We start from the raw sequence: 25,811 nt of genomic DNA on the forward strand, positions 1-25,811 counted from the left end.
GTTCATGGTTATCTGTGTTGGTACCTATAGACCCAAGGCATTTTAGTTGCTGTGTATAGTACTGTGTATTATTCTATTGCATTACTGAGTCACAATTTATATGTGACTCAGTAACACAATTTATTGATGCACATTTGTTTCTTCCCTTCCCCTTTACTACACTTACCATTATTCTTTTCTTTATGTTGTCCCTCTTTCCTTCCTTCCTTCCTCCCTCCCTCCTTTCCTTCCTTCCTCCCTCCCTCCCTCCCTGCCTTCCTTCCTTCCTTTCTTTTGTTCTTTCTCTTTTTTCTTTTTTAGTTTTCTATTTCAGTCAGTGTTGCACTAAACATCTTTGTTAATATCTCCTTGTGTACATGTGAGAGAATTTCTATATTTTAATTGATAGGTTTAGGGAATAAACTTTTTTAACTTTACAAGGTAATGAAAAATTGTTCTCCAGATGTTTCTGAGTTCGCCTTTCTCCATATCCTCTCCAACTCTAGGTATTGACAAACTTTTAAATTTTTTATAAAAAGATAAGAGTAAAACTGTATTTGCTACTTTAATTTTATTTTTTACATAAAGTTGAGCTTCTCTTCATATTCTTATTGGCCAATCAGGTTTTATTTCCTCTGATTTTTTTTTTTTCATTTGTATTCTCTCAGCAGTTTTTAAAATTATAATGCTTATTTTTTATTGATTTGTTGTAGCTTGTTATATATTCTAAATAGAAGCAATTCACCGAGGATGTATGTATCTTCCTAGTCTATTGAATGTCTTTTATCCATGTTTATAGTGTTTGGGTTTTGTTTTGTATTGGTTTTTTGGTTTATGCTTATATTGAGATAACAAAGGTTTTACTGATTTAATCTCTGAATATGGTGTGTATCACTTAATATATTTTCTGATGTTGGACAGTTGTTACATTCCTGGGGTCAATTCTCTGTAGTTATTATGTATTTATGTTTATACATACACATATACATATGCATATTGTTTTATTTGGTTTGCTCTTTTTTTTTTTTTTTTTCAGTACGCGGGCCTCTCACTGCTGTGGCCTCTCCCGTTGCGGAGCACAGGCCCCAGACACGCAGGCTCAGCGACCATGGCTCACGGGCCTAGCCGCTCCGCGGCATGTGGGATCTTCCCGGACCAGGGCATGAACCCGTGTCGCCTGCATTGGCAGGCGGACTCTCAACCACTGTGCCACCAGGGAAGCCCCGGTTTGCTCTTATTTTATTTAGAGTTTTTGCATCTAAGTTCTTAAGTGGGATCAGGATATATGTTTCCTTTTTCATGCTCTCTATTTTTAGTATCAATTTCATTATCAACTATTGATCATAACATTATTCAATGTTTCTATTTCTTATTGTATTGATTTCAGTATGTTACAGTTTTCCAGGTAATTTCCCATCTCACTTGATTTTGTAAATTGTCCTTTAGTTGTTCAGTATATTCTCTTAGATATTTTAATGTTTCCTCTGTCTTAGAGATACATTCTTTCATTTCTAAAGTTTCTAATTTGTTCCTTTTTCCTGCTTCATAGTTTATAATTAATATTATTTTGATCAGTATAGGTTTTATTATCAGGTTGAACTTTGGCAATTTCATATGGTTTAACCTAATATTTTGTCTTTTTAAAGAACCAGTTTTGGCTCTATTATATATTTGTTCTATGTCATTAATTTTTGTTCTAATCTTTATTATTTATTTCCTTATTTATTTGGCTTTATTCTGCTATTATTATATTTTTAACTTGCTAAGTTAGGTCCTTACCTAATTAGTTATACTTCTTTTGTATCATATAGATGCATTAAAGGCCATAAATTTTCCACTAAGTATCACTTTAGCTGCATCCCACAGGTTTTGATATGTAGTGTCTTCATTGTTGTTCAGTTTTAAATATTTAATATTTCCATTTTGATTTTTTTCTTTGATTCATGGCTTATTTGATTATAACTGAGTTTTCTAGTTTCCAAATATATATGGGTTTTTAATCTGTATGTTTTGTTTTAATTTCTGATTTTATTGCATTGTGGTCAGATAACATGGTTTTTATGATATAAATTCTTTGGTGTTTGTTGAGTCTTCTTTTATGGATCAATAATTATTGAATTTTATAAATATTACACAATAGCTTGAAAAAAATATGTAGTCCTTGAGGGGAAAAATTTCTACACATAAGTTAGTCCAAAATTATTAATTATATTGTTTAAAGTATCTTTACTGTTTTTTTTTTTTCCTTACTTCTTGAAGTATTTTCTGCCTCCTGGTTGACTCCTTCACTTTGTTCAGTGTTCTGCTGGAATTTCACATTCTTAGAAAGCCTTTCTGTCAACATTGCATTAAAATATCTACTTCTCCATATCTTCAGTCTTTTTTTCCCTATCCTGCTTTTTCCTTGTGGCATTTATTAGTACCAGATATTATATTTTATATTTATGTGTTCACTGTCTCCTTTACTAGAACATAAACTGCTGAAGATAGTAACTGTGTTTTATTTACTACTGTACGTTCTGGGTCTAAAATAGTACCTGCATAAAAGAGGCATTTAATATATAGTTGTTGAATGAATGAACAAAAGAATAGCAGTTTCTGATATTAAGGTGACCTCATTTTCAGTTGAACGAAGTTGTTTTCTGTGAGAGTTCTGATGGTCCTTCCAATGATTTAGCATTTTCTTCTATCCCATGACTTAAGATCTGTGCCCATAAGAGTCTAAGGAAATCCTGATTGTTTTTGTGTTAATTTTTAAGCTTGGATTTTCTGTCCCCAAAATATAGTATAAATGCTGATTCCTAAGGTGACTATGGAACATATCTGGATTTCATATTTCTTTTATGTGATTATTATTATTTATAACCACCCAGAGCACTAAGAAGAATTTAAGTTTTCTTACTACTTCTTCAAGCCAGTCTATAGATTTTTTCCTACTCCTAAGCTTATGGGTAGTACATCCATTAATAAGCATGGAGATGCTCCTTCACCCCTCTCACTGGCTTTAGGTCTTGTCTCTTGTCCACACATTGATGTTAATACTCTATATATCGTCCCAAATATTTGGGTATATGTGGGTATGATGCCCTAGGGTTCAACAAGGTTTGAGCCCCACCCTGGGCTCTAGCTTTGAGTTATCTGTTCTTTTCTGATACTCAGAGATTTCCTTTTCTGTCTTTCATTCTAATTTAGGTCAGTTTTTAATTATCAAAATTATCCTAAGTACCTGTGTATTTGAAGTGAGAGATAAAATCACATCAGTGGAATCTGCTGTAGTTACTGAAATGATTAGCATTTCATAATAAACTGTCTTTACTTCTAGTATGTCCAATAGGATCTTTACATGAATCTTTATTAAGGGTGTTTATAGCATGGTAATCCCCTTACAGAAGATGCACAGTAAGTATATTAATGTATCTAGCACTTGATTTGGATCATGTTGCCCTAATTCTTCAGTGGCTATCATATTTCTGTGTCATATCAAAAATCGTATGAGATTTTTTTCAAAGAAAATATCCTTTAACAGTTAACATCATGCAATGAGTATGTGTGTGTGTGTGTGTGTGTGTGTGTGTGTGGTGGGAGCAAGGAAGAGGGAGACAAGAGAGGTTAAAGATTTTAGGTGGAAAAAGAGACTATTAGACTATTAAGAAGAAAAAGACAGTTTAGGAGAGGAGGGGAGATAGGGAGAGCATGGGGTGTGGGCGAGAGTGCATTGATAAGACAGCTTGTACCTAAACAAGACAAATCTTTGGCAAGGTAGGTTTATTTCTTTTCAGTGAGGCAGATGAACTGTAGCAGAGATAATAAACTATTCTAATTCCAATCTGCCCTCCCCTTCAACTCCTTAAATCTGACTTCTTTTCACATATAGCTAAACTGGTGCTTTTTGCTGACACCTGAGTGAAGTTGAGCGGTTTGCACTTACACTCAATTTTTGGCACTTTATGATTTGTACTGTACTTATGTCTACAGGGGAAAATTGGTCCCTCTGAGTGCAGAGTAAGTGACTGTCAGCTTGATTGTGTGTGAAAGCCCCTAATCTATCATGTGATATTAACAGGAACCCAGTATCAGCAAACCTGTGTTCTTTTGGAACTGCTTTTCTTCAGCATTCTCTATACGTAACAAGAGCATAGGTAACAAAGGTATTCAAGTCTCACAAGTGAGACGTGAACACTTCATCCTCTTTTGCAAATATTGCAACATTTTGTGATTCTCCTTCATATCAGAAAAGAGAAAAAAAATCTTTCCAATTATTTATTTAATGAATCAGTTACTTTATGGAGCTTTTGAAAATGTTATTTTTCAGATAGATTCAACAGTCTTATTCCTATTGTGTAATTTAGTGGTAAGCTTTCCACGTTCATCTTACCTGGGAAGGTCAAGCATTTTATGACCTCAAAAAGCCTGATCCTTGTTTTGTATAGATAATTACCTAAATGTTCCCATTATTTAGAATGGATATTTCAACCATCTCAAGGTTTACTTTTACTAGGATTCTCAAGTGTTTTCATTTATTGAATACTGAATCCAATTGAAGCAGCTTTTATAATATTGTCTAAAATCTTGTATTTTCTTATTTTATTTTAAAATTCATAGTTGTATGACATGCTGATGTAGCTTAATTGTAAACTTTACATTTAGATTTTACAGCTTTAGCATTTGTGCAAAGGCCTAGTTGAAGCTTAAAACATATTTTGACACCGTAGGTTCTGGAGGTTTATGTGGCCAGAACAGATAAAGCAGAATTTCATGTTGGAAGGGTAGAGTACAGTTTATTGGTTATCACAAATAGAAGGCCTGATAACTTAATGAAAGCTGATTGGCAGTAGGATTTATCATAGCAACTGTAATACAGAGAATAGAAAATGATAATGTTACTAATTAATAAATAATGCATCTCATGACAATGTGGATCAATGTACTATCATTTAGAATCTTTACCAGCCAAGTTTTATTTAATTGTGTAGCTATTTTGGTGTTGGGATACAATTTTGAGAAGCTTAAAATACCTTTTGAGATGGTTATCAACCCGAATCAGGTAAAGGAGTGTTTAGTACTTCAGATATAGGAAGGTTTATTTTAATTGGGAAATTTAGAAGACCTAAAAGATTTTGAGGAAGAAACAATTCTTGTAATGAATGTAATGAAAATGTAGCTTGAAATGGCTTGACAACATTTTCAATAAAATACTGGAAGAAAAATCAGTAAATATCTTGAAGACAAAGGAATCATGACCAATGAACAAGATGAGTTTATTACAAACAAATCATGTCTGACAAAATTAATAGTTGTTTAAAATAGAATTGCAGAATTAGCATGGATAAAGGGAATGCATTTTTTAACTTCAACTGAGTATTTGTTGTAGCTTTTCAAAAATAATTTAAAAATTAGGATACAAATAATCTAATGGATTGAATATTTATGGAAAGACAATGAATCTACTTAAGGCCAAAATATAGTGCTAAAAATATACCCAAATTGGGATTAGGTGGCAGTGACAAGGGTGACCTGAGAGGTTTGGGTCCCCCATTATCTCTATTGATCCCCCTAAATACTCATACAATTCATGTAAAAGCAACATGCATATCACATAAAGATGACTTCTAATACAAGTTCTCCTAGTGCCCCTTCTAATCATATTTTGTTGCTCTGTTTGCCCTATATAGAAATTCCATAGGCTTTATTGATGAATTTAGATCAATGGTCAACTAATCTGTCTTACTCTCTGTTTTGTTTGTTTTTAATTGAGGTATAGTTGACATATAATGTTATATTAGTTTCAGGTGTACAACATAATTGTTTGATACTGTATATGTATATATTGCAAAATGATCACCACAGTAAGTCTAATTAACACCCATTACCCCACATGGTTACAGTTTTTTTCCTTGTACTTTTAAGATCTATTCTCTTGGCAACTTTCAAGTATACAATACAGTATTATTAACTATATAGTCAGTATGATGTACATTACATTCCCAGGACTTATTTATTTTATAGCTGCACGTTTGTATCTTTTGACCACATTCACCCATTTTGCCCACTTCCCCCCACCCCCCACCCCCGCCCCCCAGCTCTGGCAACTACCAATCTCTTCTCTGTATCTACAGTACATTTTTTTTTGTAGATTCCATAAGATTCCATTATATATAAGAGACATCATATGGTATTTGTCTTTTTCTGTCTGACTTGTGTCATTTAACATAATGCCCTCAGGGTCCATTCTTGTTGTCACAAGTGGCAGGATTTCCTTCTTTTTATGGCTGAATAATATTCCATTGTATATATAAAACAGTTTTTTAAAAAATCCATTCATCCATGGATGGGTATTCAGGTTGTTTCCAAGTCTTGGCTATTGTAAATAATGCTACAATGAACGTGGGGGTGCAGATATCTTTTCAAGGTAGTGTTTTCATTTCCTACGGATAAATAACCAGAAATGGAATTGCTGGATTATATGGTAGTTCTGTTTAATTTTTTGAGAAACCCACATGCGTTTTTCATAGTGGCTGCACCAATTTACATTTCTACCAACAGTGCATAAAATATCCCTTTTCTTCAACACTTGTTATTTCTTGCTTTTTTGGTAATAGCCATTTTGACAGTTGTGACATGATATTTCATTGTGATTTTTTTGTTTATTTCTTTTGGAGCAGAGAAAGGTTTATTGCAAGGGCCAAGCAGGGAGAACAGGCAGCTCGTTCTCCAAAGACCTGAACTCCCTGATGGTTTTCAGGGAAGAGGCAACATTTGGGGTGATGACTTCAGGGTGTATGACTTTCTTCTGATTGGTTGGTGATAAAGTAACAAGGGTGGTGTTCCAGGAATCTCAATCATCAACCTCTGCTTCCCACTAGTCTAGGGTCTCAGCATGATGTCACCGTCCTCCACCTGAGTAGGGCCCTTAGTTCCTGCTGGTCTTAGAGAGTCTCCCAGAGAAGCAGGAGGCAACTGCGACTCACCCTGGGGATGTAGACCCTGCTAGCAGCCATTCCTGGGAGCTTCTCCCATCATGTGGACATTGGTGCTGGTGGGCACCACCTCAGAATGTCATTGTAGTTTTGATTTGCATTTACCTGATGATCCCACTCTCTATTTTTTAAATAAAGTTTTTTTTTTAAAATACAGGCATCCTTGTTTATGTATTTATTGCCTTTGGCTGCTTTCCTGCTACAATGGCAGAGTTGAGTATTTGAGACAGAAACCACATGACCTACAAAACCTAAAATATTTATCATATGGCCCTTTACAGGTAGTTTGCTGATCCCCAGTCTACATGAATTTTTTTTAACCTTTAGAAGCATTAGAATTGTTGTCAAGTCTGGGCATAGGTAGAATATTTGTACACTGTATAAAGGAGGGAGTGAATTTGTGCATGTTACTACTCTTAGGGTTTAGTCTTACACTAAATCTTCTGTGTTTCATGGGGACTGACCCATCCGTTTCAGCAATAAAGGTCCAAAATGACATATGTGACACTGTCACTGCCTTCACTCAGTTCCATTCAACTGTCCTTGACATCATAAAAGTTGATGATGATATATCAATAGGTTTAATGGGGGAAATGTGAAGGGAACTGTGACTGAGAAAAACAGTGTTGTTAGTCTTAAATATGGAGGCATTTTAGGTCTTATTCTGTAAAAATCTATTTTGTTTAGAAATCTTTCAAAATAAGCGTCATCAAATTTATCTAGGACCTTTCTCCCAAAGTACTTATATTAGGAACAGAGCATTCCTCAGCCTGTGATTCAACTAAAAAAAATCACCTGTGCATGGTAGGTGCTTGATAAATATTTATGGCTTGAATATTAACTTCATAATTACTTTTTTGTGTTTGTTTATTCATTCCTCAGATATATGAGTGCTCACTGCGTGCCAGGCATAATGCCCAGAAACAAGTGATTTGGCAGTGGATAGTGTATAGCTCTACCTAATGTGGGGAGATGGGCAATGAATGAGTTCATAAATTTAAAAAATAATGATTGCAGAGAGTGATAAAGAGTGATTTGTGTCAGAAAGGGTGGATAATGGGATAAAGAGTAACAAGGTACCATTTGAGCTAAGATTGAATGATGAGAAGTGGAAGCCACCATGAAATGATTTGGGAGAAGAGCCTTTAGTAGAACAAGTTCAAAAGCCCCAACCAGTTGTGGCCTCACAAAGGAAGAGAAAGAAGACCAGTGTATCTAGATCCTAGTGAAAGAGTGTGTGTGTGTGTGTGTGTTGTGTTAATTTAGGATCCACCATGTTTTGTGTCTGTGGGAGAGTGTTAGTAACAGGGTGGCCCTCTGCATGTTTTCTTAGGTACTCAAAGAATCAATAGTTTTTAAACAGATATGTAGGTTTTTGAAGTCAAATCAGAGTGATTGAATTAATTTTATTTGAATCAATTTTTGTTGAATCCAAGATAAGGTCATGAATAGGTGTCTGGATAGGAATAAGAGAAGAGTGGGAAGGGAGAAAGAATTCACATAGAGTTTTAGAGAAATTGGAGGTTAGCACTTCATTCTTTGGCTCCAAGACTGTGTAGATTTCAGTTACATGAACACTCCTGGACACACTGTAGGCTCAAAAAAACGTTTGCTGAATCAATGTATATTGGTTTGAAATCTTACCTGATTGGATTGGAGGGTACAATTTCTGCATTATTTGAAGAGAGGATACATAATGGAACCAGATTATGGAGGACTCTGAAAACCAAGCACAAAGGATTTGATATTGTAAGTGGTAGGGAATCATTATAGGGAATAAGATAATAACTTGATGATTTCCAAATATTTGTTTTATTATGGTATGTAGGATGATTTAAAGACAAAAGGAGCCAAGGATGATGTTTTATTCCAGGCATACTTTCTATTTTAACCAGGTTCTCATTCTCAGCCTGGTTTGGCTACATTGCAATCAATTACTTCATAACAGAAGCTGGGTCTAATAAAGGAAAGCTGTCTCAGTTACCAAGGTCCTTTTTGTTCTGTAGTCTTGCATCTGTATTTGTATTTGAATTTGCTGTACCTTCTTTCCTGTCTATGTGATATTTAACAATTTTTCAGGACTCTGAACATTCTGCTTTATTTTGCCTTTTTATATTTGTCTCTCACTGATACCTCCTTGATTGTATTTACATGTAGGGAGTAATTCAATAAAAGTTAAATGGAACAAGTTTAAAATGGAAAGCTTTCCTATACAAACTGTAAGGATGGGATTTCCTTCCTTCCTCCCTCCCTCCCTCTCTCCCTCCCTTTCTTCCCGTCTTTCTTTCTTTCTCTTCCTCCCTCCCTTCCTCCCTTCCTTCCTTCCTCCCTCCCTCCCTCTCTCCCTCCCTTTCTTCCCATCTTTCTTTCTTTCTCTTCCTCCCTCCCTCCCTCCCTTCCTTTCTTCCTTCCTCTCTCTTTCCCTTCCTTTCTTCCTTCCTTTCTTTCTCCCTTTCCTTCCTTTCTTTCTCCCTTTCCTTCCTTTCTTCCTTCCTTTCTTTCTCCCTTTCCTTCCTTTCTTTCTCCCTTTCCTTCCTTTCTTCCTCCCTCCCTTCCTTCCTTCCTTCCTTCCTTCCTTCCTTCCTTTCTTTTTCTTCTTTCTTTCTCTCTTTCTCTCTTTCTCTCTTTCTTTCTTTCATCAAACTTTACTCTTAATGGGACTACTCAAAATGTAAAAGTTGGTATACTGAAAGCAAATCCTGAGCAACAAATTGGTTGCTATCTCTGTGAACACTCAATCTATCAGTGAGAAAGATATGCCAAGAAAATTTTCATGTTGTGGCAGGTTTAGTCACTGAAGCAACTTGCCTGCCCTCACTAAATATACATTTTACTTTAATATTTCTATTTCATAGAAACTATTTCAGACTAGAAAGTAAAAATCATATAATCTGGTTTGTTCCTTTCTTCAGACAAATTAGGAATAACAGACAGTCTTACCTTTGGGAGCTGTTATTATGATAATATGGCCCACTTATCTTGGTTGGCCCTCGCAATAATATATAATCACTCAATTTTGTATCTCATCAGAGCTATTTCCGAAAAGGAAATGAGGGGTCAGCTTTTATCATAGGATTTTCCTCTGAGTAGTTGACTCTGGGAAATTTACAAGGGTATATAACTGTCACAAAGGTGGTGTTAGTTTTGTCAGTAACTTATGAACAACTCCCCAAATGGCTATGTCTGAGCACAACACTATGAATATTTCTTATATGGTAGTGAAGAGGTGGACTTGTGTTAAATATAAAACCACACAAGAAAACCCATCACCTCATGAAGGATAGAAACTGCAAATGTAGTATGGTTTGTAGGAGTATAGACTCTGCAAGAAGATTGAATGGGTGTGAATCCTGGTTTTGCCACTCAGTAGAGAGGTGATCTTTGGCAAATTTCCTAATCTTTTTGTGCTTCAGTTTCATATCAGTTTCACTTCAGTTTCACATCAATAAAACAGGGATAGTGATATCTGATTTTGAGGTAACTACCTCTTAGAGGTTTTTTTTTTAAATTTTACATTAAGTAAATATACATAAATATACATAGAACAAAACCTGAATACAGGAAATGCTTATGTATTTGCTATTTTCTGATAATCTTTAGAAGTAAAGGTAAAAATTAAGTAGCTCTCTCTCTGACCCTGCCTTCTCTAAGAGTTACAAATGTATAAGAAAATTGTTGCCACTTCTAGAATGTGGAATGATTTGAAAACAGCACTATTTTGTTTTAAAACTCAAAGCAATGGTAGTACAATTGTCCTAAAAGGAGACATTATTTAACATTTAGATTAAGGTTAAATTAAGCAGAATTGTTTTTATACCCCTCTTTTTGAAAAAAAGGAGACAAATCATAAGATGATAGTTCCTTATTAGGGGCATCTTCAAAAAGCAACTTTAAACATCCTTGTTATGTCTTGAGATCACTGTGTAGTCAGTACAGTCTCTGATGTCCACCTACTTAGAATTCTGTAAAATTAGAAGACAAGTGGTCTTTACGTGGGTTCGTGGACTCCTGGAAATTTTATTCAAAACTTTGTGAACATGTACACTTTTTTAGAGAAAGAGATTCTTGGTTTTTATCATCTTCTCAGAGAGAATTATGATCCCCCAAAAGAGTAAGAACCGTCCTCTGAAGCAATATAAATTTTTTGTCTTCAGTGAAGATAGAAGTATAATACCCTATTTACCAAGGCAGAAAAATCGAATAGTATATTTTAGGTTTTTAGTTAAAAGGATCAAAATGAAAATTTTATTCTCCCTGGTGAACACTTAGCTAGCCAGAAAATTTAATTAGCCAGAATTCCAGGTAATCAATGCTTACTTATGTCAAGCAGCAATCATTCTTCAGTATATTAGCGGAGTTGGTATTTTGTCCAGAGAAAATGGTGATTTTTGTCTACTGTTCTTTCTTGTCCTAGTTTCAGAATTATTAACATTTGCAATAGTTTCATAATTGTATGTTTCTTATGATATGCTTAGGAGTAAAAGCATTATATAAATGCTTGCTTCAAAACCATTATTATATCAATCTCATTAATATAATTTAGTACAGAATATTTCTACTCATTCTGTCCAAAGGCACTGTGGAATAAAGTATCTGAAAGAGGACAAGGGGAAGTTGGGAGAAAGGGAATTTTATTGAACTCTGAAATCTTAAAAATGTGTTGTAGGGCTTCCCTGATGGCGCAGTGGTTGAGAGTCCGCCTGCTGATGCAGGTGACGCGTGTTCGTGCCCTGGTCCAGGAGGGTCCCGCATGCCGCGGAGCGGCTGGGCCCGTGAGCCATGGCCGCTGAGCCTGCGCGTCCGGAGCCTGTACTCTGCGGCGGGCGGGGCCGCGGCAGTGAGAGGCCCGCGTACCGCAAAAAAACAAAAAAACCAAATGTGTTGTACTTCTTCTGCACTTATGCAAATGTTTAAATTCACATTTACTTTGGTGTTTTTAGTTGCTTTTATTAAAATGTCTTAATAGAATATTTTTAAATAATTGTTTTATGGATCCTTAGAAAGGGTACACATTCCAAGCTTAAAAACTTTGAAGTTTTTAATTGAAGGAGATTAAGTAAATAATTCAGAAATGCATTCTGTTTACCTGTTAATAATTAAGCAGGTTAGACTATGTACTTTTTATAGTCATGGTGTTTTACTTTATTTATTTGTTGGTATGTTGGTTTTTAAGATTTTATTTAAGGCATTCTGCTATTGGGAACTAAAAATAAACTGAGTAAAGCTGCACATTATAAAGGAAATGGCTTGGGTTACTTTTAAAGAGACAAGTGAGGAAAAAAAAGGAATCGATTGGATTTTAGGGTTAAAGGCAGTATTTAGTACATAACCTTTCTGAACTTTTCCCCTCTATTTGGAAGGGAAACTGAAATACCTAACAGAAAGAATAACTGAGTCAGGTGAATGGTCTTCTGTTGCTCTAGAGCTCTGGCGCAATGGAATTTGATTTGATTTTAGATGGCTTTAGTGTAGGGTTTAGCCAGGTCACTTTTATGGATTCTTGGAGAAGTCTACCACAGAACTTATCAGATTTCTCTGGTGTTTCAAAAACTTTGATAATACTCAAAGCCAGAATGAATACCTCCACCTTCAGAAGCACCATTATGGATGAACTAGAACTAAATTAGTCTTTTCTAGTCTTAGAATATGTCTTATCCTCTTGACCATATATGTACAGGTTCTTTCTTTCTGATGTTCTTTAAGGATTGTAAATTGGTTTTCATTTGGCATCTTTGATCAGATACAACCAAAGTTTGTATTTAAATTTTTATTTAATGATGAAGACATTTTCTGTAATTATTGATAACAAATAGTCTTTAACAGTTTCTATTCATTTTGTCCCAGCCTGTCATTTGCTTTGTTTGAATTTTTACTTATTTGAAATTATACTCCTCCTACCTCTAAAACTGATGCTTCATTTGTTCTCATGGCAAATTTTGTTTGTCTCTCTGTAGCAGTCCTATTGCTGAAACTGTTACATGTTTTATCTGTTTTCTTTTATAATTGTATGCTTACTGTATAAATATAACCTCAAACTTCTTAAAATTTCTACATTCCAGGCTGTGCCTTTCCTTGAAAATTTGATCAAATATGTGGACAATTAAAACTTGGCTTCTAGGAATCTAGTAGTTACCATTATATGTGATTGCTGTTTTATTTTTTTTTAACAAATCTTATTTTTCTTTCCTTTTACTTTCTTTTTTCTTTTGCTTTGTTGTTCTATTTCTTCCCTCCCTCACTACATCTTCTTCTCTTCTTTACCTCTTTTTTAAAAATCTATGCAGTTAATGGAGGTGGCCTTCACCAAAAATAGGACAGATAGATATTTTCAAATGGCTTTCTTAACATTCAGGAAATCTAATGATATATCATCTAATTTTTTTTCTGCACCATAGACTAAGTGTCTTGTTTTAGTGATTTTTTTTGTCTTCATGAAAAGTAATTTGTATGTATTGTAGAATATTTGGAAGGAAATTGTAAAAAGAAAAATATCTATTATATCTTAATATCTGAGATAAGTACTGGGAATAATTTAGTATATAGGTGCTTACATGCTTTTTATAATACATATTTTTTTCTAATACATATGTACTCACACATACATATAGATCAACATTTATATATGCATATGACCAAAAATTTGCATAGTTTACATATATTATATATACACAAATTATTAAAAATTGCTATCTTAATATCATTACCATTTTACAACCTGAATTTTAAGCTTAATGGTGTATTATAAATTTTTACTTGCCATATTTAATGGAAGCTTATCATTATATCACATAAAATTTATCCAGTTCACTATTATGCAATATTTAGGCTATTTTAATTTGCATTTCTTTCATTGTAGTTACAGTTTAATATTGTTTCATATATATCTTAAGTTTCTTCTGTTGTGAATTACTTGTTCATTTGAAAAACTGAGATATTTTCTTTCTTTCTTTCTTTCTTTCTTTCTTTCTTTCTTTCTTTCTAGATAAAGACTATTAACACTATGAATATCATATATGTTAAAATATTTGTCTTTATTTGTTGTAGACATCTTAATTTTGTTCAAGATACTTTTGGATTTATAAAAGTTTTAAGTTGTCAAATTCATAAATCTTTGTGCTTATGTTATATACCATTACTTATGTGCTTCAAAAGGCCTTCTTACCTTGGAGTTCAGAAAATTATATACATAAGTTTTCTTAAAGCTCTTTGATTATTTTACTTACTATATTCAGATATATCAATCTGATTTTTATTTTGGTGCATGGCAAAGGTAGGGAACAATTTTTTTTTTTTGGTCACTTAATGAGTCAAATATCTCAACACTCTGGAAATGCAACCTGTAATATTTACCCCATACTGAAGTCCCTATGGTCTGTTCCACAGATCTGTCTCTTCCAATGACAGTTATCACACTGTCACTTATATTTCAGTCTTTGGTAAAAGCTAACCTTGTTTTCTACTTCTTTGCTGCAGAGCCAATACCTAATACTTGTTATTTTTTTATTGTAATCTCCTATTCTATTTTATCACTTAAAAAAAATTAAACTAGCTTTAAAACATCAGAACTAGTAAAAATAATTTTAGTTCCATTCAGTTCAACAAAGATTTATTGACTGTTCACTATACACCAGGCCCTGTGCTTGTATTAAGAACACATAAATGAATCAGCTGCCTGCGCTATAGGGTTCTTGCGCTAGAAACGTATTAATCTGATGGAGGAAGACAAAGAACGTGTGAATGGTCAAGATAGTGGGCTAGTATCAATACCTTCATTTTTTTCTGATTATTTCTTACTCTTTTTTTATCTATGACTTATTGGCTCTAACCATTTTATATATTTTCCCTCTTTCCTTTCTTTTTAATCCATAAATGATTACTCATTAAGTGACATTGATTTAACAGAATTAGATTGATTTAGGCATATGAAATATGGTAACTTTCTCATATTCATATGGTCTGTTTTTCTAATTACTGAACTGATAATTGTGTCTTCATATTTTCAATTCTATAAATGTTTATTGAATTCTTTCTAGGCACTATTGAAGGAGCTGTAGGGAATTAAAAATGGATGTCTTTGACAAATTTATAACCTAGTGGGGGAATTCACCATTTATAAAAATAATAGCAACATAATAAAATAATAGTTATTGAGAGTACTGTTTGCAAGCCAATACTAAGAAAGGTAGTGTGTATCTCCTTTAATCCTTATAACAGCCCATATAGCCCCAGATATTATTTTTTTGACTCTTTTCCTTACTTCACTCAGGAATTTTCTTATTGTTGCCCTCTCTGAGAAGATTTTCTGTCCAGACCTATCTAAAATATCAGCCCATGTAACTCTCAGTGCTATTACCTTGCTTTGTTTGTCCTCATAGTATTAATTATAGGACATTATTGGTTTAATGATTTATTTGCTTATTGTTTGTTTTCCCTGCTAGAATGAATATTGAGTGAAAGACTATGAAAAATGGGTTGTAGAAGTTTGCAGTTGCAAAAGGTCAAAGTTTAATATATAACATTTAACTTCTTTAAGCTTAAATTGTTTCATCTGTAAATAGATGTAGACTTAGTGCCTTTTCATAGGTTGGTCAGGCTGTTGATTCTTTCCTTCAATAAATATTCATTGATCTCCTACTATGTAGCAGACACTATTCATATAAATGGGGGATACAGTGAAAGAGACAAGGCCTGACCTCATGGCCCTTCCATTCTAGTAGGGAAGACAGACAATAAATAAATTAAAATTACTTTTATAAAATATCATGTAATGGCCAAATTAATTTCCTCCAAAGTATCCTTCCCCACCTCATCCGTACAACCTGAACATTGTTTTTTCTTTTCCATTCCTAGTTATCCTCTGTTTATCCATGATTAATAGTTATTATCTCACTCCTAGCAGATTCTAATTTTCAGAGCCTCTTCTAAAGTTGATGTTGCAGAATAAGTGTGGTATTACTCAGGTACCCTGACTATAGCAGAACCATCACCTTCCTTTTCTGGATCCCATTTATTTATTAGTACAGCATAAGCTCAGGATCGCTGGTATGGTTTGTTGTTTGAGTCTTTGTTTTCCCTTTGTTTCTGCATCTTAAAGATCTAGTCAGTTAAAACGCTTAGACCTTCTTCGTTTTAATAGAACTTTTACTGTACATGTACTCGTTTACAGGATTGGCTTATGTTTACGCATTTCCATTAGTAAAACTGCTTTTGAGACTTTGAATGGCTGAATCTCTGGAGATTATTAGTAAATATGACATTAAGGTCCTCAGTAAGATTTCATAGCAAATTTAGAGAGAACACTTTCCGAGGACATACAATATCAAACTCAATTTTTAATAGGAGAGTTGTTTCTAGTTAAATCTTTTTATATTTTAACTCACCAAATTGGCTTTAAAGTCACCTCAGCATCCTGCCTGCTTTACTGCTCCCGGTCCTAGTTTTCATTCTATACTATCAAAAGCATTTGGTCAGAAGATAGTTTAAAAGTGACTGATCCATTTGTTTGACATCCCTGCCTCCAAATCTGAGTAGGACCCTCCTATTAGCCTTGCTTGCTGAGACAGGGATCATAAAGCCATGTTTTAATATCAGTGCATTAGGTACTAAAGACCAGTTCAAGCTCTATTGAGCATGTTACCCTCTACTCCCTGTTTCTTTCCACCCATTTACTTTTTATTCTCTTTAGATTATCTTTTTTAGGAAAATCTCTCCAACCTCACTCATATTTTGAAGACAGGGCTTGTATTTTATCTTTGTATACTTCCTAAATTACCAGTGCTTACCAGTGTATTATGGGTAGTAGATCTTTGCAAAATCTCTGGTAATTAAAAATAAACAAATAAATGTAATAAAGACTATTGGAGATTAGTGGGGTTTTTTAGATCAGTTTTTTTAATTTAAAAAATATAAATGGGGCTTCCCTGGTGGCGCAGCATTGAGAGTCCGCCTGCCGATGCAGGGGACACGGGTTCGTGCCCCGGTCCGGGAAGATCCCACATGCCGCGGAGCGGCTGGGCCCTTGAGCCATGGCCACTGAGCCTGCGCGTCCGGAGCCTGTGCTCCACAACGGGAGAGGCCGCAACAGTGAGAGGCCCGCGTACTGCAAAAAATATATATATAAATGTAAAAACATCTGTTTGTATAAATTAATAAAGCTTCTAATAATACTATAATAAATATTCTGTTCTCCATCTAAACCCTGTACACAGTGGTTTAAATTGTAAATTCGTGCCATATTTTACTGAGTACTTGTTCTGCACATAGACAAATTAATGTGTTAGCCTTTATTTTTCTTTTTAAAACTATAGGTATTGGAGGTTCCCTGGCGGTCGAATGGTTAAGACTCCACACTTCCAGTGCAGGGGCCTTGCGTTCAATCCCTGGTTGGGGAACTAAGATCCTATGTGCTGCATGGCGCGGCCAAAACAAAACAAAACAAACAAAAAACTATAGATATTAGTTGGCATACACAAACTCAACTACCTACTTCTCATGACTGGTCGTAAAGATATTATGGAAATGTAAATTGTTTCCTTGGCAGATTACTAAGTTTAAGTATTTCTCTTTTACAGTCACACAAAAAGAAGTGTTAAGAATTGCCCTTTGAGACTCTGAAGACTAAAGGTAATATCCAATGATATTTTCTTCAATAGGTTTTTATCTTCCTGGAAAGTTTCATAATTTTAAAGGCCTTGGGTTTACTGCCTCAGGTCTTTTCTTTATTGCCCTTTAGCACATTAAATAAAATTTTCTATGCCTACCTAAAACAATCTGAAATTATAAGTCAAAACAAGAAGAAACCTTGTGTCATCTCGGAATATGTCACCTAATTGGGTGTTGCTGTATACCCCTTGATCCTTCTATTTGGGAATGTATTATGGCCCCTCCCCTGTTTTTTAAATCAGTTTGGAACTCTTCTGATTTTATACCTCACCCTTTTCTTAAATAGACACATTGGCTCAAAGTCAAAAAGTCAGTACCAATTCCTCTTCAGCAAGAGCTTTACAACTAACTATAAGAAATAAACATGCATTTTTGGGGAACAATGAAACTGTGCAGACAAGATTTAGTGGCGACTCATAGTCAGAAATCCAGAATTTCAGGCAAGAACTTTACAATAGACTTGTGTTGCTGCATTGTGTATAAAGAGCTCATAGGGATTGAAGAAGGTTTCTGAAACAAGAGGGGACTGTAATTACTTTGCTTCTTACATGCATGGTTAGATCTTCCAGCGAGAATAACATGGTAGGGTAATTTATTATAGAAGAGTAAATCACAGATTACATTGGAGGGAGATGGGGTGGTGTGATCCAACCATCAGTTTTGTGAATACATACACTTAAGCATGTATGATAGCTTGTTTTTAATTTCTTTACACCAGTGCACACCTCAAACATTCCGTTTAGCAGTGGGATATGCAAATTGTTCCAAATGCAGCAGCAGTACTTTCACCTGAATGTCAAAACTGTCAGAGAGCTTTAAATCAAATCTTTATAACATTTTAAAAAACCAGCCAGCCCTAAGATTGAGGCACCAAACTCACTGCAAAAACTTGATTCCCATACTTTCAAAAAGCTCCTGTATGTCAACAGGGTAATGTCAAAGTTCTCATTCACCTGCTTTCTAATTTTAACCTTTTAAGGATTTTATTTTATTTGGCTTAATTATGATATTTTCTACAAATTAATGATAAATGCCTTGATTAATAAAACCAAATGTCAGAGAAAATGACAACTTGATGAAAAATTAATACTCGGTAATATTTTAAGGTACAGAAGTACTAAAGATGTACTCTTAAATCTCATACTTCATTAGCTCCTTTTGAAGGTAGGTAACCAGGATTTTCTTTGCACTTAAGTTTTCACAGCCACATGTGTAGATGCATTTTAGCAGTATGATTTTCAGCTGTTGCTTTGACTGCTAGCTGTTATATACATACACTTTAAGTTTTTCTTTTGCTTCATAATATTTATTTTCATTTTACAAAATCAAGGTAAACTATATTTTGGGTTGGTTATATTGATGAAGCTATCATACTAAGAATCCAAATAGTAGTGTGTGTGTGTGTGTGTGTGTGTGTGTGTGTGTATTTCAAGAGATCTCATGGTGTAAAATGTAGTAATTGGTGATTGGATATCTGCTACACTATTAATTCATTTGGTTATGAATATTTCGGCTGTTATATTTTAAAATTATTCAGTAAAAATAATCTAAGGAAAATAGATTTTTTATGGAGATTTGTTTTTTTAAATATATTTTCATGAGCTTTCATTAAAAGACGTGAATACCAATAAAGAATTGTAACTTGCTTTCTTCTTATAAACAGTTGGTTAGATAAAAAACTGAAGAATAGGAAATATGACTTTTATTTTTTCTCCTTTTACTGCAGATCATGGTGTTGAAAGATAAAAAATATCCCTTGTATTTTTCCATCTTCACAAATATCAGGATGATTTTTAAATATGAATACTTAAAAACTCTATTATATGTTATGCGGAAATGGTACTATGGAGGATTATAGTCCATGTTAGTTTTATTTTTATATTTCAAAGATAAAGCTGCCAACCAAAGGAGGGAAGGCACAATGACCTCTTCTGTGCCGTGCTTTTGCTTGGTTTGGTTGTTCAGAGATAAAATGACTCACGTAATATACTGTCAGTGAAATGGACTCACTTTGACCATCTGTTCATGTAATGACATACCTATCAACAGAAATTTTTGCCAACTAATGTTAAAGTCACTTTTCTGTAATATACTGGGAACTTCTGGGTAGGTGTTTCAGGTATGTTGCTAAGCACAGTAAGATAAATAGAGAGGAGTGTTGGTCAATATCCTGTAAATACAATATATGCCAATCCCAAGGGAAAAACATTCTTCAATGGAGATTTCTAGTACTGTTTAAAATTGGAGATGGATTGTGCTGAATCTTCCCTTAGCTGGCTCTAGGTTTTATTGTTTCTGTGTCTTGCCTGGTTCCAGGCATCTAGTCTGTACCGGCAAAGCTACTCGATGAGGAGAGGCCACCAACATCTCTGCCCTGACTGCTTACATACCTGCCATGAATAATAAATCTGTCAGCTAGTTATCACTGCGTTGTTAACTGTCTCTGTTCTTTCTTAGCTGATCACTGCCCAGAGGAGTTTAAGTTCCATTGTATCACAAGACCTCTGTTATGTTTCTATACCTGCATTTATTTGTATGCAAAAGCATTCATTCTTTTTTTCATATACCAGTAAATAAGACATGCCCCAGTTCTCTGACAGTTCTTAAATTACATAGCAAACAATGTGCTTTTTCCCTCCTTGTTTATTCTATTCTTCAGCCTCTTATCAATTTACTTCTGCATATGAGCCAATTAAATTTTATTCATTAGTTATAAGATTTGGAAATACTTACACCTACCTCACAATCCACAGTTTTATGTGTTTAGTTGAGATTATAGTTATTTGGGGGTAAATACAAAGAGAACATCATTCTTTCCCCAAAACGAACAAAGGAGATAGACTGAAACCCAAAATAGTCTCTTAAAGGCTTTTGCTTGGTGTTATGTTGTTTGATCCTAGAAATGAGGACAACTGATTCAACCTTACACAGTTAAAATCTTTAGCTTCAGGGAGTTGAGTTATGATATTTTAAACATGATGCTTGAGTTAACACAGACAACAATTAGCTGATGTTCTTTGAAGAATCTAAACCTTATAGGAAATTAAACAGTGTTAGACTATCTCTCATTCAACAGAAAAAAAAAACTTAAAAATAAATATGTTTTCTAATGGACTTAAAATACATAAATTTCCAGTTTTAGTACTTATAATTAGACCATATCTTCTCTCTAAATGACTTATTAGCACCTTTGGAAACTGTATTCTCTCCTTTAAACCTACAGTATTTTATTCTGCAAGGTCAAGTAATTGAGACCTTACTGGTTTGGAAATATTAATGCAGCTTCCAAAGTTACTTAATGCATAACGTAAGTACCAGTAGAATGATCAGTTCTATTAAATAGGATTCATTTACCATATTTTTTTCCTTTGGAATCTTGTGTTTATGTTAATTGAATAAAGTATGCTCATGAAACACACTGATAAATAGAGCAATAAAAAGATACCAAGAAAAACTATGACCATTGTCCAAGATGTGTAGGGGATTTGTGTTTCTTGACTAAATGCTGCATTCATTCTTCCTCCCTATCTACCATTCCCCCAAATATCCAGGTCTCTTTTTGTATGCTTTAGTGATAACAAGATGTTTTTTTATTCCTCTAATGAAGTGGGAAGCAGATTAACATGCTTTCTTCTTGGGAATTAGATTACTTATTGTAGTACTGCTCAACATATCTTTGTAATACTCCCCAACCCCTACCCACAACTAATTAGTGACTTTCAGAATTAGGGAAAATCTTAGTTGTGTGGTGGTTCTATATTTACCAGTGATCAAGGAAGTGTTACTAATACACTTGTCAGTGTTAAAAAAGAATTAAGTAAATAAAGGGCCAGATGGTCGAGCCCAGGACCTATCAAGAGCCCAGTATGTGTGGGCTGGTCCAAGGGAATGACAGAAACATTACCAGGCTAAGTGGAATCAGAGTTTGGCTTTCACTTTTAAGAAACAGACTGTTTTTCAAATATGTTTCCTTATGATATAATAATTTACATGTTCAGATCTCCTTTGTACTAGTAACATTTGAGTGCGTGTATTTCCCTGCGCATCAAGAGCCAACAGTGTTTACAAAAGTCTCCTTTCTGATACATGTAACAGGACATAGTAGCATCAAAGTAAAGCAATTACCAGGCAAGCATTTTTTCTGGTTCAGAGAAGAATTCTTTGCTCTCTCACAAAAATCTATGTTTTTACTGTTATAACTTACTCATTATACTTTATTATAATTGACAATAGACTCTATGGTTTATGATATAAGAAACCTGGTTATGTAATGTTTGCTGTAGTACATGGCCACGTGAGGAACTAGTAAATATCTCTTAGTGTTTTGTTGTAATAAGAGCATTATAATAAGTGGTTATAATAAGATTAATTTAAACTGAAGATATTAAGAAAGCAAATTCCCTTCCTTTCCTATGATTTAATTGTCTTTACATGTATACATACATAAACACTTATTTCCCACTCTAATTTCCATCCTTTTTATTTTTCATCTATTTTAATTTATTTTATCTTGTAATATGCACTTTTGGAAGCTGTTTTAAATCTTTCTGGTTTCTAGAATAGATGCATGGGTCAGTGAATTGCTGGGTAGGTAAACTGACTAAATAAAGTATACACTTTTTTCCAAATTTTTCTTCCTACAATCACATAAATAATGCTAGAAGAGATTAACTAACTATAGACTTCCTGCCTTCCTTCTCTTCCTTCTTTCCATCCTCCAGCAAATATTTATTGAATATCTGCTCTGTGCCAGGAACTTTTTAGGGGTTAAGATATAACTGTTGAAAAAATGAGACATAGTCTTTCCCCTTTGGGGAACTGATAAGAAAGAAGGACTAAGAAGAAAATAAAATACACGTATAAGTAAATATTATAACATAGACATATAACTAAATGACATTTTTCTGGACTTCTTAATTCTGGCATGGGTTAAGAAGTTTGGTCTATAATGGAGGAATTATCTTCAATGGTCTACCTCCTTAATAGAGGTTTACTTCTAGATTTAAAAAATGCAGGCTGGCAAAATTATTTCAGATTATGTCTTGAGGGGTGGGTGGCCTTGGGATAAAGATAGGTGAAGCAATATTTGCTTTCAAGGTAAGTCATAAAGAAAACAATTTTATAAATCTGGCTTACTATATATGATATAGGTGACTTCCATAAGTATTTTCAATCTCAGATTGAAAAGTCATGGGAATTTCTAGTATTTAAAAAAAACAACAATTATTTCTTTAAAGATTGTTTATTAATGGTCCAGAGTTTGAGTTTATCTGTGAATTGGGTAGTAGTAGCAGTGATGAAAGAGCAGGTGATGGAAATGTATATTTTCTCCTTCTTCTCTTTGGACATGTGTGTGGAATATTTTTGTCTTCCGATTAGATTGTTCATTATGCTCTCTTTGGACGTGTGTATTGTTTGGCCTTCCAGCCTTGCATGCTCATTCAAAGGCATTCCAAGTCATTATGCTGAACTTCAGCCTTATTCAGTAAAAAGGTCATTTCCTCCATCAGCTGTCCACTTGGACATACATTCTTTTTACTCTCAAAAAGACTTTATATGCATTCAGAGTATATTAGATGGATTTGTCAAATTACTCACAGATAATCAGTTTTTTAAAGTTATAATTTAAACTATGACCTCTCAAACTGTGAATTATAAGGTTTGACCCTTTGGTTCACTGTTTGACACAACATCCATTAATTACAGTTTTTAAAGGACATTTTATTTCAGTTAGAATTTGTATTATGAAAATAGTTTAAGTATTTTCCCTTTAAATTTCAGGAATAAATGTTTACCTGTAAAAAAATATATATATATAATATGTACATTCAAGTATAATAAATAGCTGGCTTGCATATGCATGCTATATTCAAATACATTTATGCATATTTATATATTAAGCCTGTTATACATAACTATAGAAATTTTTATATAATAACCTGTGAGTTAACACTAAGATCATACTTGTTTTATATAACTGGTGCCAGTATGAGACTGACTTTTTAAATAATGTTTATCAGGGTGAGAGGGACTTTATTACTATTTGATTCTAGGTTTCTTCCCTTTTTTTATTTTGCTGAGCAGGGATACAGAACTTGGTGCCTATGAATGCTCAGTGTCTGTCAGTAATTTGAAAGTTCTCAAGATGGTTCTATGTAGCATGATGAAGGAGAATATAAACTGGTCAAGTGGTTTTCGCAAATGTGCATAGCTCAAGGTACTGAGATGGAAAGTACATAGCAGGAAGGTCAGTTTAGGTAAGTGCAGAAAGATGTCCAGATGTGTGAACACTTTGCTGGTATCCTCAGTATTTGAAATGGAGGAATTTAGTGTTTTTTTATTGGATAAAAAGACGATATGCATGTATCTGACAGTAGTTCAGCATACAGTTTTCTGTTGCTATTTAATAAAAATCTAATAATATTTAGATGATTTCTTCACTTCTAAAGCAATTTTTCTCATTTTGTACTAAACCATGTTCTTTGTTGCTAAATTCATAAAATTAAATCTAAAATATTATGGAGAGATGATTACTTAAAAACATCTGAATATTTTTCTTAGAAGTGCATAACCATCCCATTGTATTTCAAGTATTTTAAAAATGGTTAATTTGGTTTTGTTCAAATTCTTCTCTAGGCTACTGTTAGCATGATGTATTTCATATGAAAAGTTAATAATTTAGATGATGACATTGAAAATAAAGACCTCTTAAGGAAAGTGACTCTTAAAGGATCCAATGTATTGTTCCTAAATTTTTTTCCTACAAAATAGATTTCCCTTGTATGTTGAAGTGTGCTACTTTAAGATTAAAAAAAAAAAAATTAACTTTATAGAAACCCCAAAAGGGGAAATTAATTTTCCAAAAAGAGGCAAATACTTATCATAGGCCATGTGTTTAGTTATTTCTAAAATACTTTTAAAACAGGATCTAAGCAGTATAAAGTCTTTTTCTGATTAAGCATATAGTTTGGATTGCATTATTTTCCTTTTCAACCCATTAGTTTGTGGTTTTTAAGGAAATGTTTGCCTCTATTTTTTTTTCCTAAAAGTAAACGTAAAGTCAGGTTATTACTAACTAAAGGTAGAATTTTCAAAAGACAAAAAATTTCTCAAACTAATTGTAAACAAATTTTTTATTTCACCAAGTATGTCTCCTTTCCCAGACAGTAAGCTTCTTGAGGGAAGGGAATATGCCTTCTTCATTTTTGTGTTTAGCTTAGACCAGATTCTCAGTAAATGTTTGTTGAATTGATTAGCCTATCAATAGACTTAGAGAAACTAACTATAGTACTCAGTTCTACTCAAAATTTATCCACAACACAACATAGCAAAAAGGAATCCTTTAAGAAAAATACGTGTACTAAATTTCCTTTGGATCACTACTACAGGATTCCCTCTAGGTCTGAATATTTTTTTTGGTGCTTATTGTTATAGCTCAGTAAGGAAACAAAAGTTTTGTCCTATATGCTTCAATGAATTTAAATACAATTTTAAGACAAAAGACATTTTTTAGGCAAAAAAAATGAGGGACAAAACCAGTGACTTGTGAAAATAGTTTTATGTCTTAATATTTGAAATGATAACATTGAAGGATTAATATAATAAAGTCTTAGATGTGTTTAATACTCTATAATTTTACACTAACCACTAGTGATAATAGTACTTAGTATGAAACAGCTTTTTATATGTATAGACTTACTCAGGATCTGAAATTTAGGCAATAATTAATCTCTCAAATGGATCTGTTTGGAAAGCATTATAAAATAATACCTTCCTTCCCAAAGAAAGATGCAGTTGTGTTAAGGCTGCACTCATTTAATGGTGTCTCAACTGAAACAGGTGCCTTCCCTGCTTTGTTCTCCAGGAACAACTTTATAGATTTAAGCATTGAGTATACAGTACACAGTGGCACTATTAAAAAATCAGAATGAGGCCAAGGGAAAATTCATCTAGGATCCACACACCTAAATGCAGTTAGTAAACAGAGACACTAACTCTCATTAAGCATAATTAAACCTAATATTGACTGTAAACTGTTACTTACCTTAAACTTCTCTATAGAGAATGTGGAAAGTGATTAACCTAGCAGACTGGGACATAATTACTACCACTTTCACATTAAAGTTACCATCAAGAAGGGCTATATTCATAAATAAAACATAGAAGGGATTGAGAGACTGAAAATATGTAAAT

General features: G+C 33.7%; 1 protein-coding gene across 6 annotated transcripts in view; it reads left to right on the forward strand.

Annotated features, from left to right (window-relative positions):
* Positions 1–25,811, forward strand: part of ZBTB20 (zinc finger and BTB domain containing 20) — an 837,083-nt gene that overhangs the window by 166,484 nt on the left and 644,788 nt on the right. For all 6 annotated transcript variants that reach the window (XR_012331524.1, XR_012331523.1, XR_012331521.1 and 3 more), the window contains exon 3: positions 17,528–17,579. The gene's annotated coding sequence lies outside the window, so the exon portion shown is untranslated. The remainder of the gene's footprint in view (positions 1–17,527; positions 17,580–25,811) is intronic.

Source organism: Tursiops truncatus, chromosome 4, assembly GCF_011762595.2.
Source record: "Tursiops truncatus isolate mTurTru1 chromosome 4, mTurTru1.mat.Y, whole genome shotgun sequence".
In the NCBI taxonomy this organism is placed as follows: domain Eukaryota; kingdom Metazoa; phylum Chordata; class Mammalia; order Artiodactyla; family Delphinidae; genus Tursiops; species Tursiops truncatus.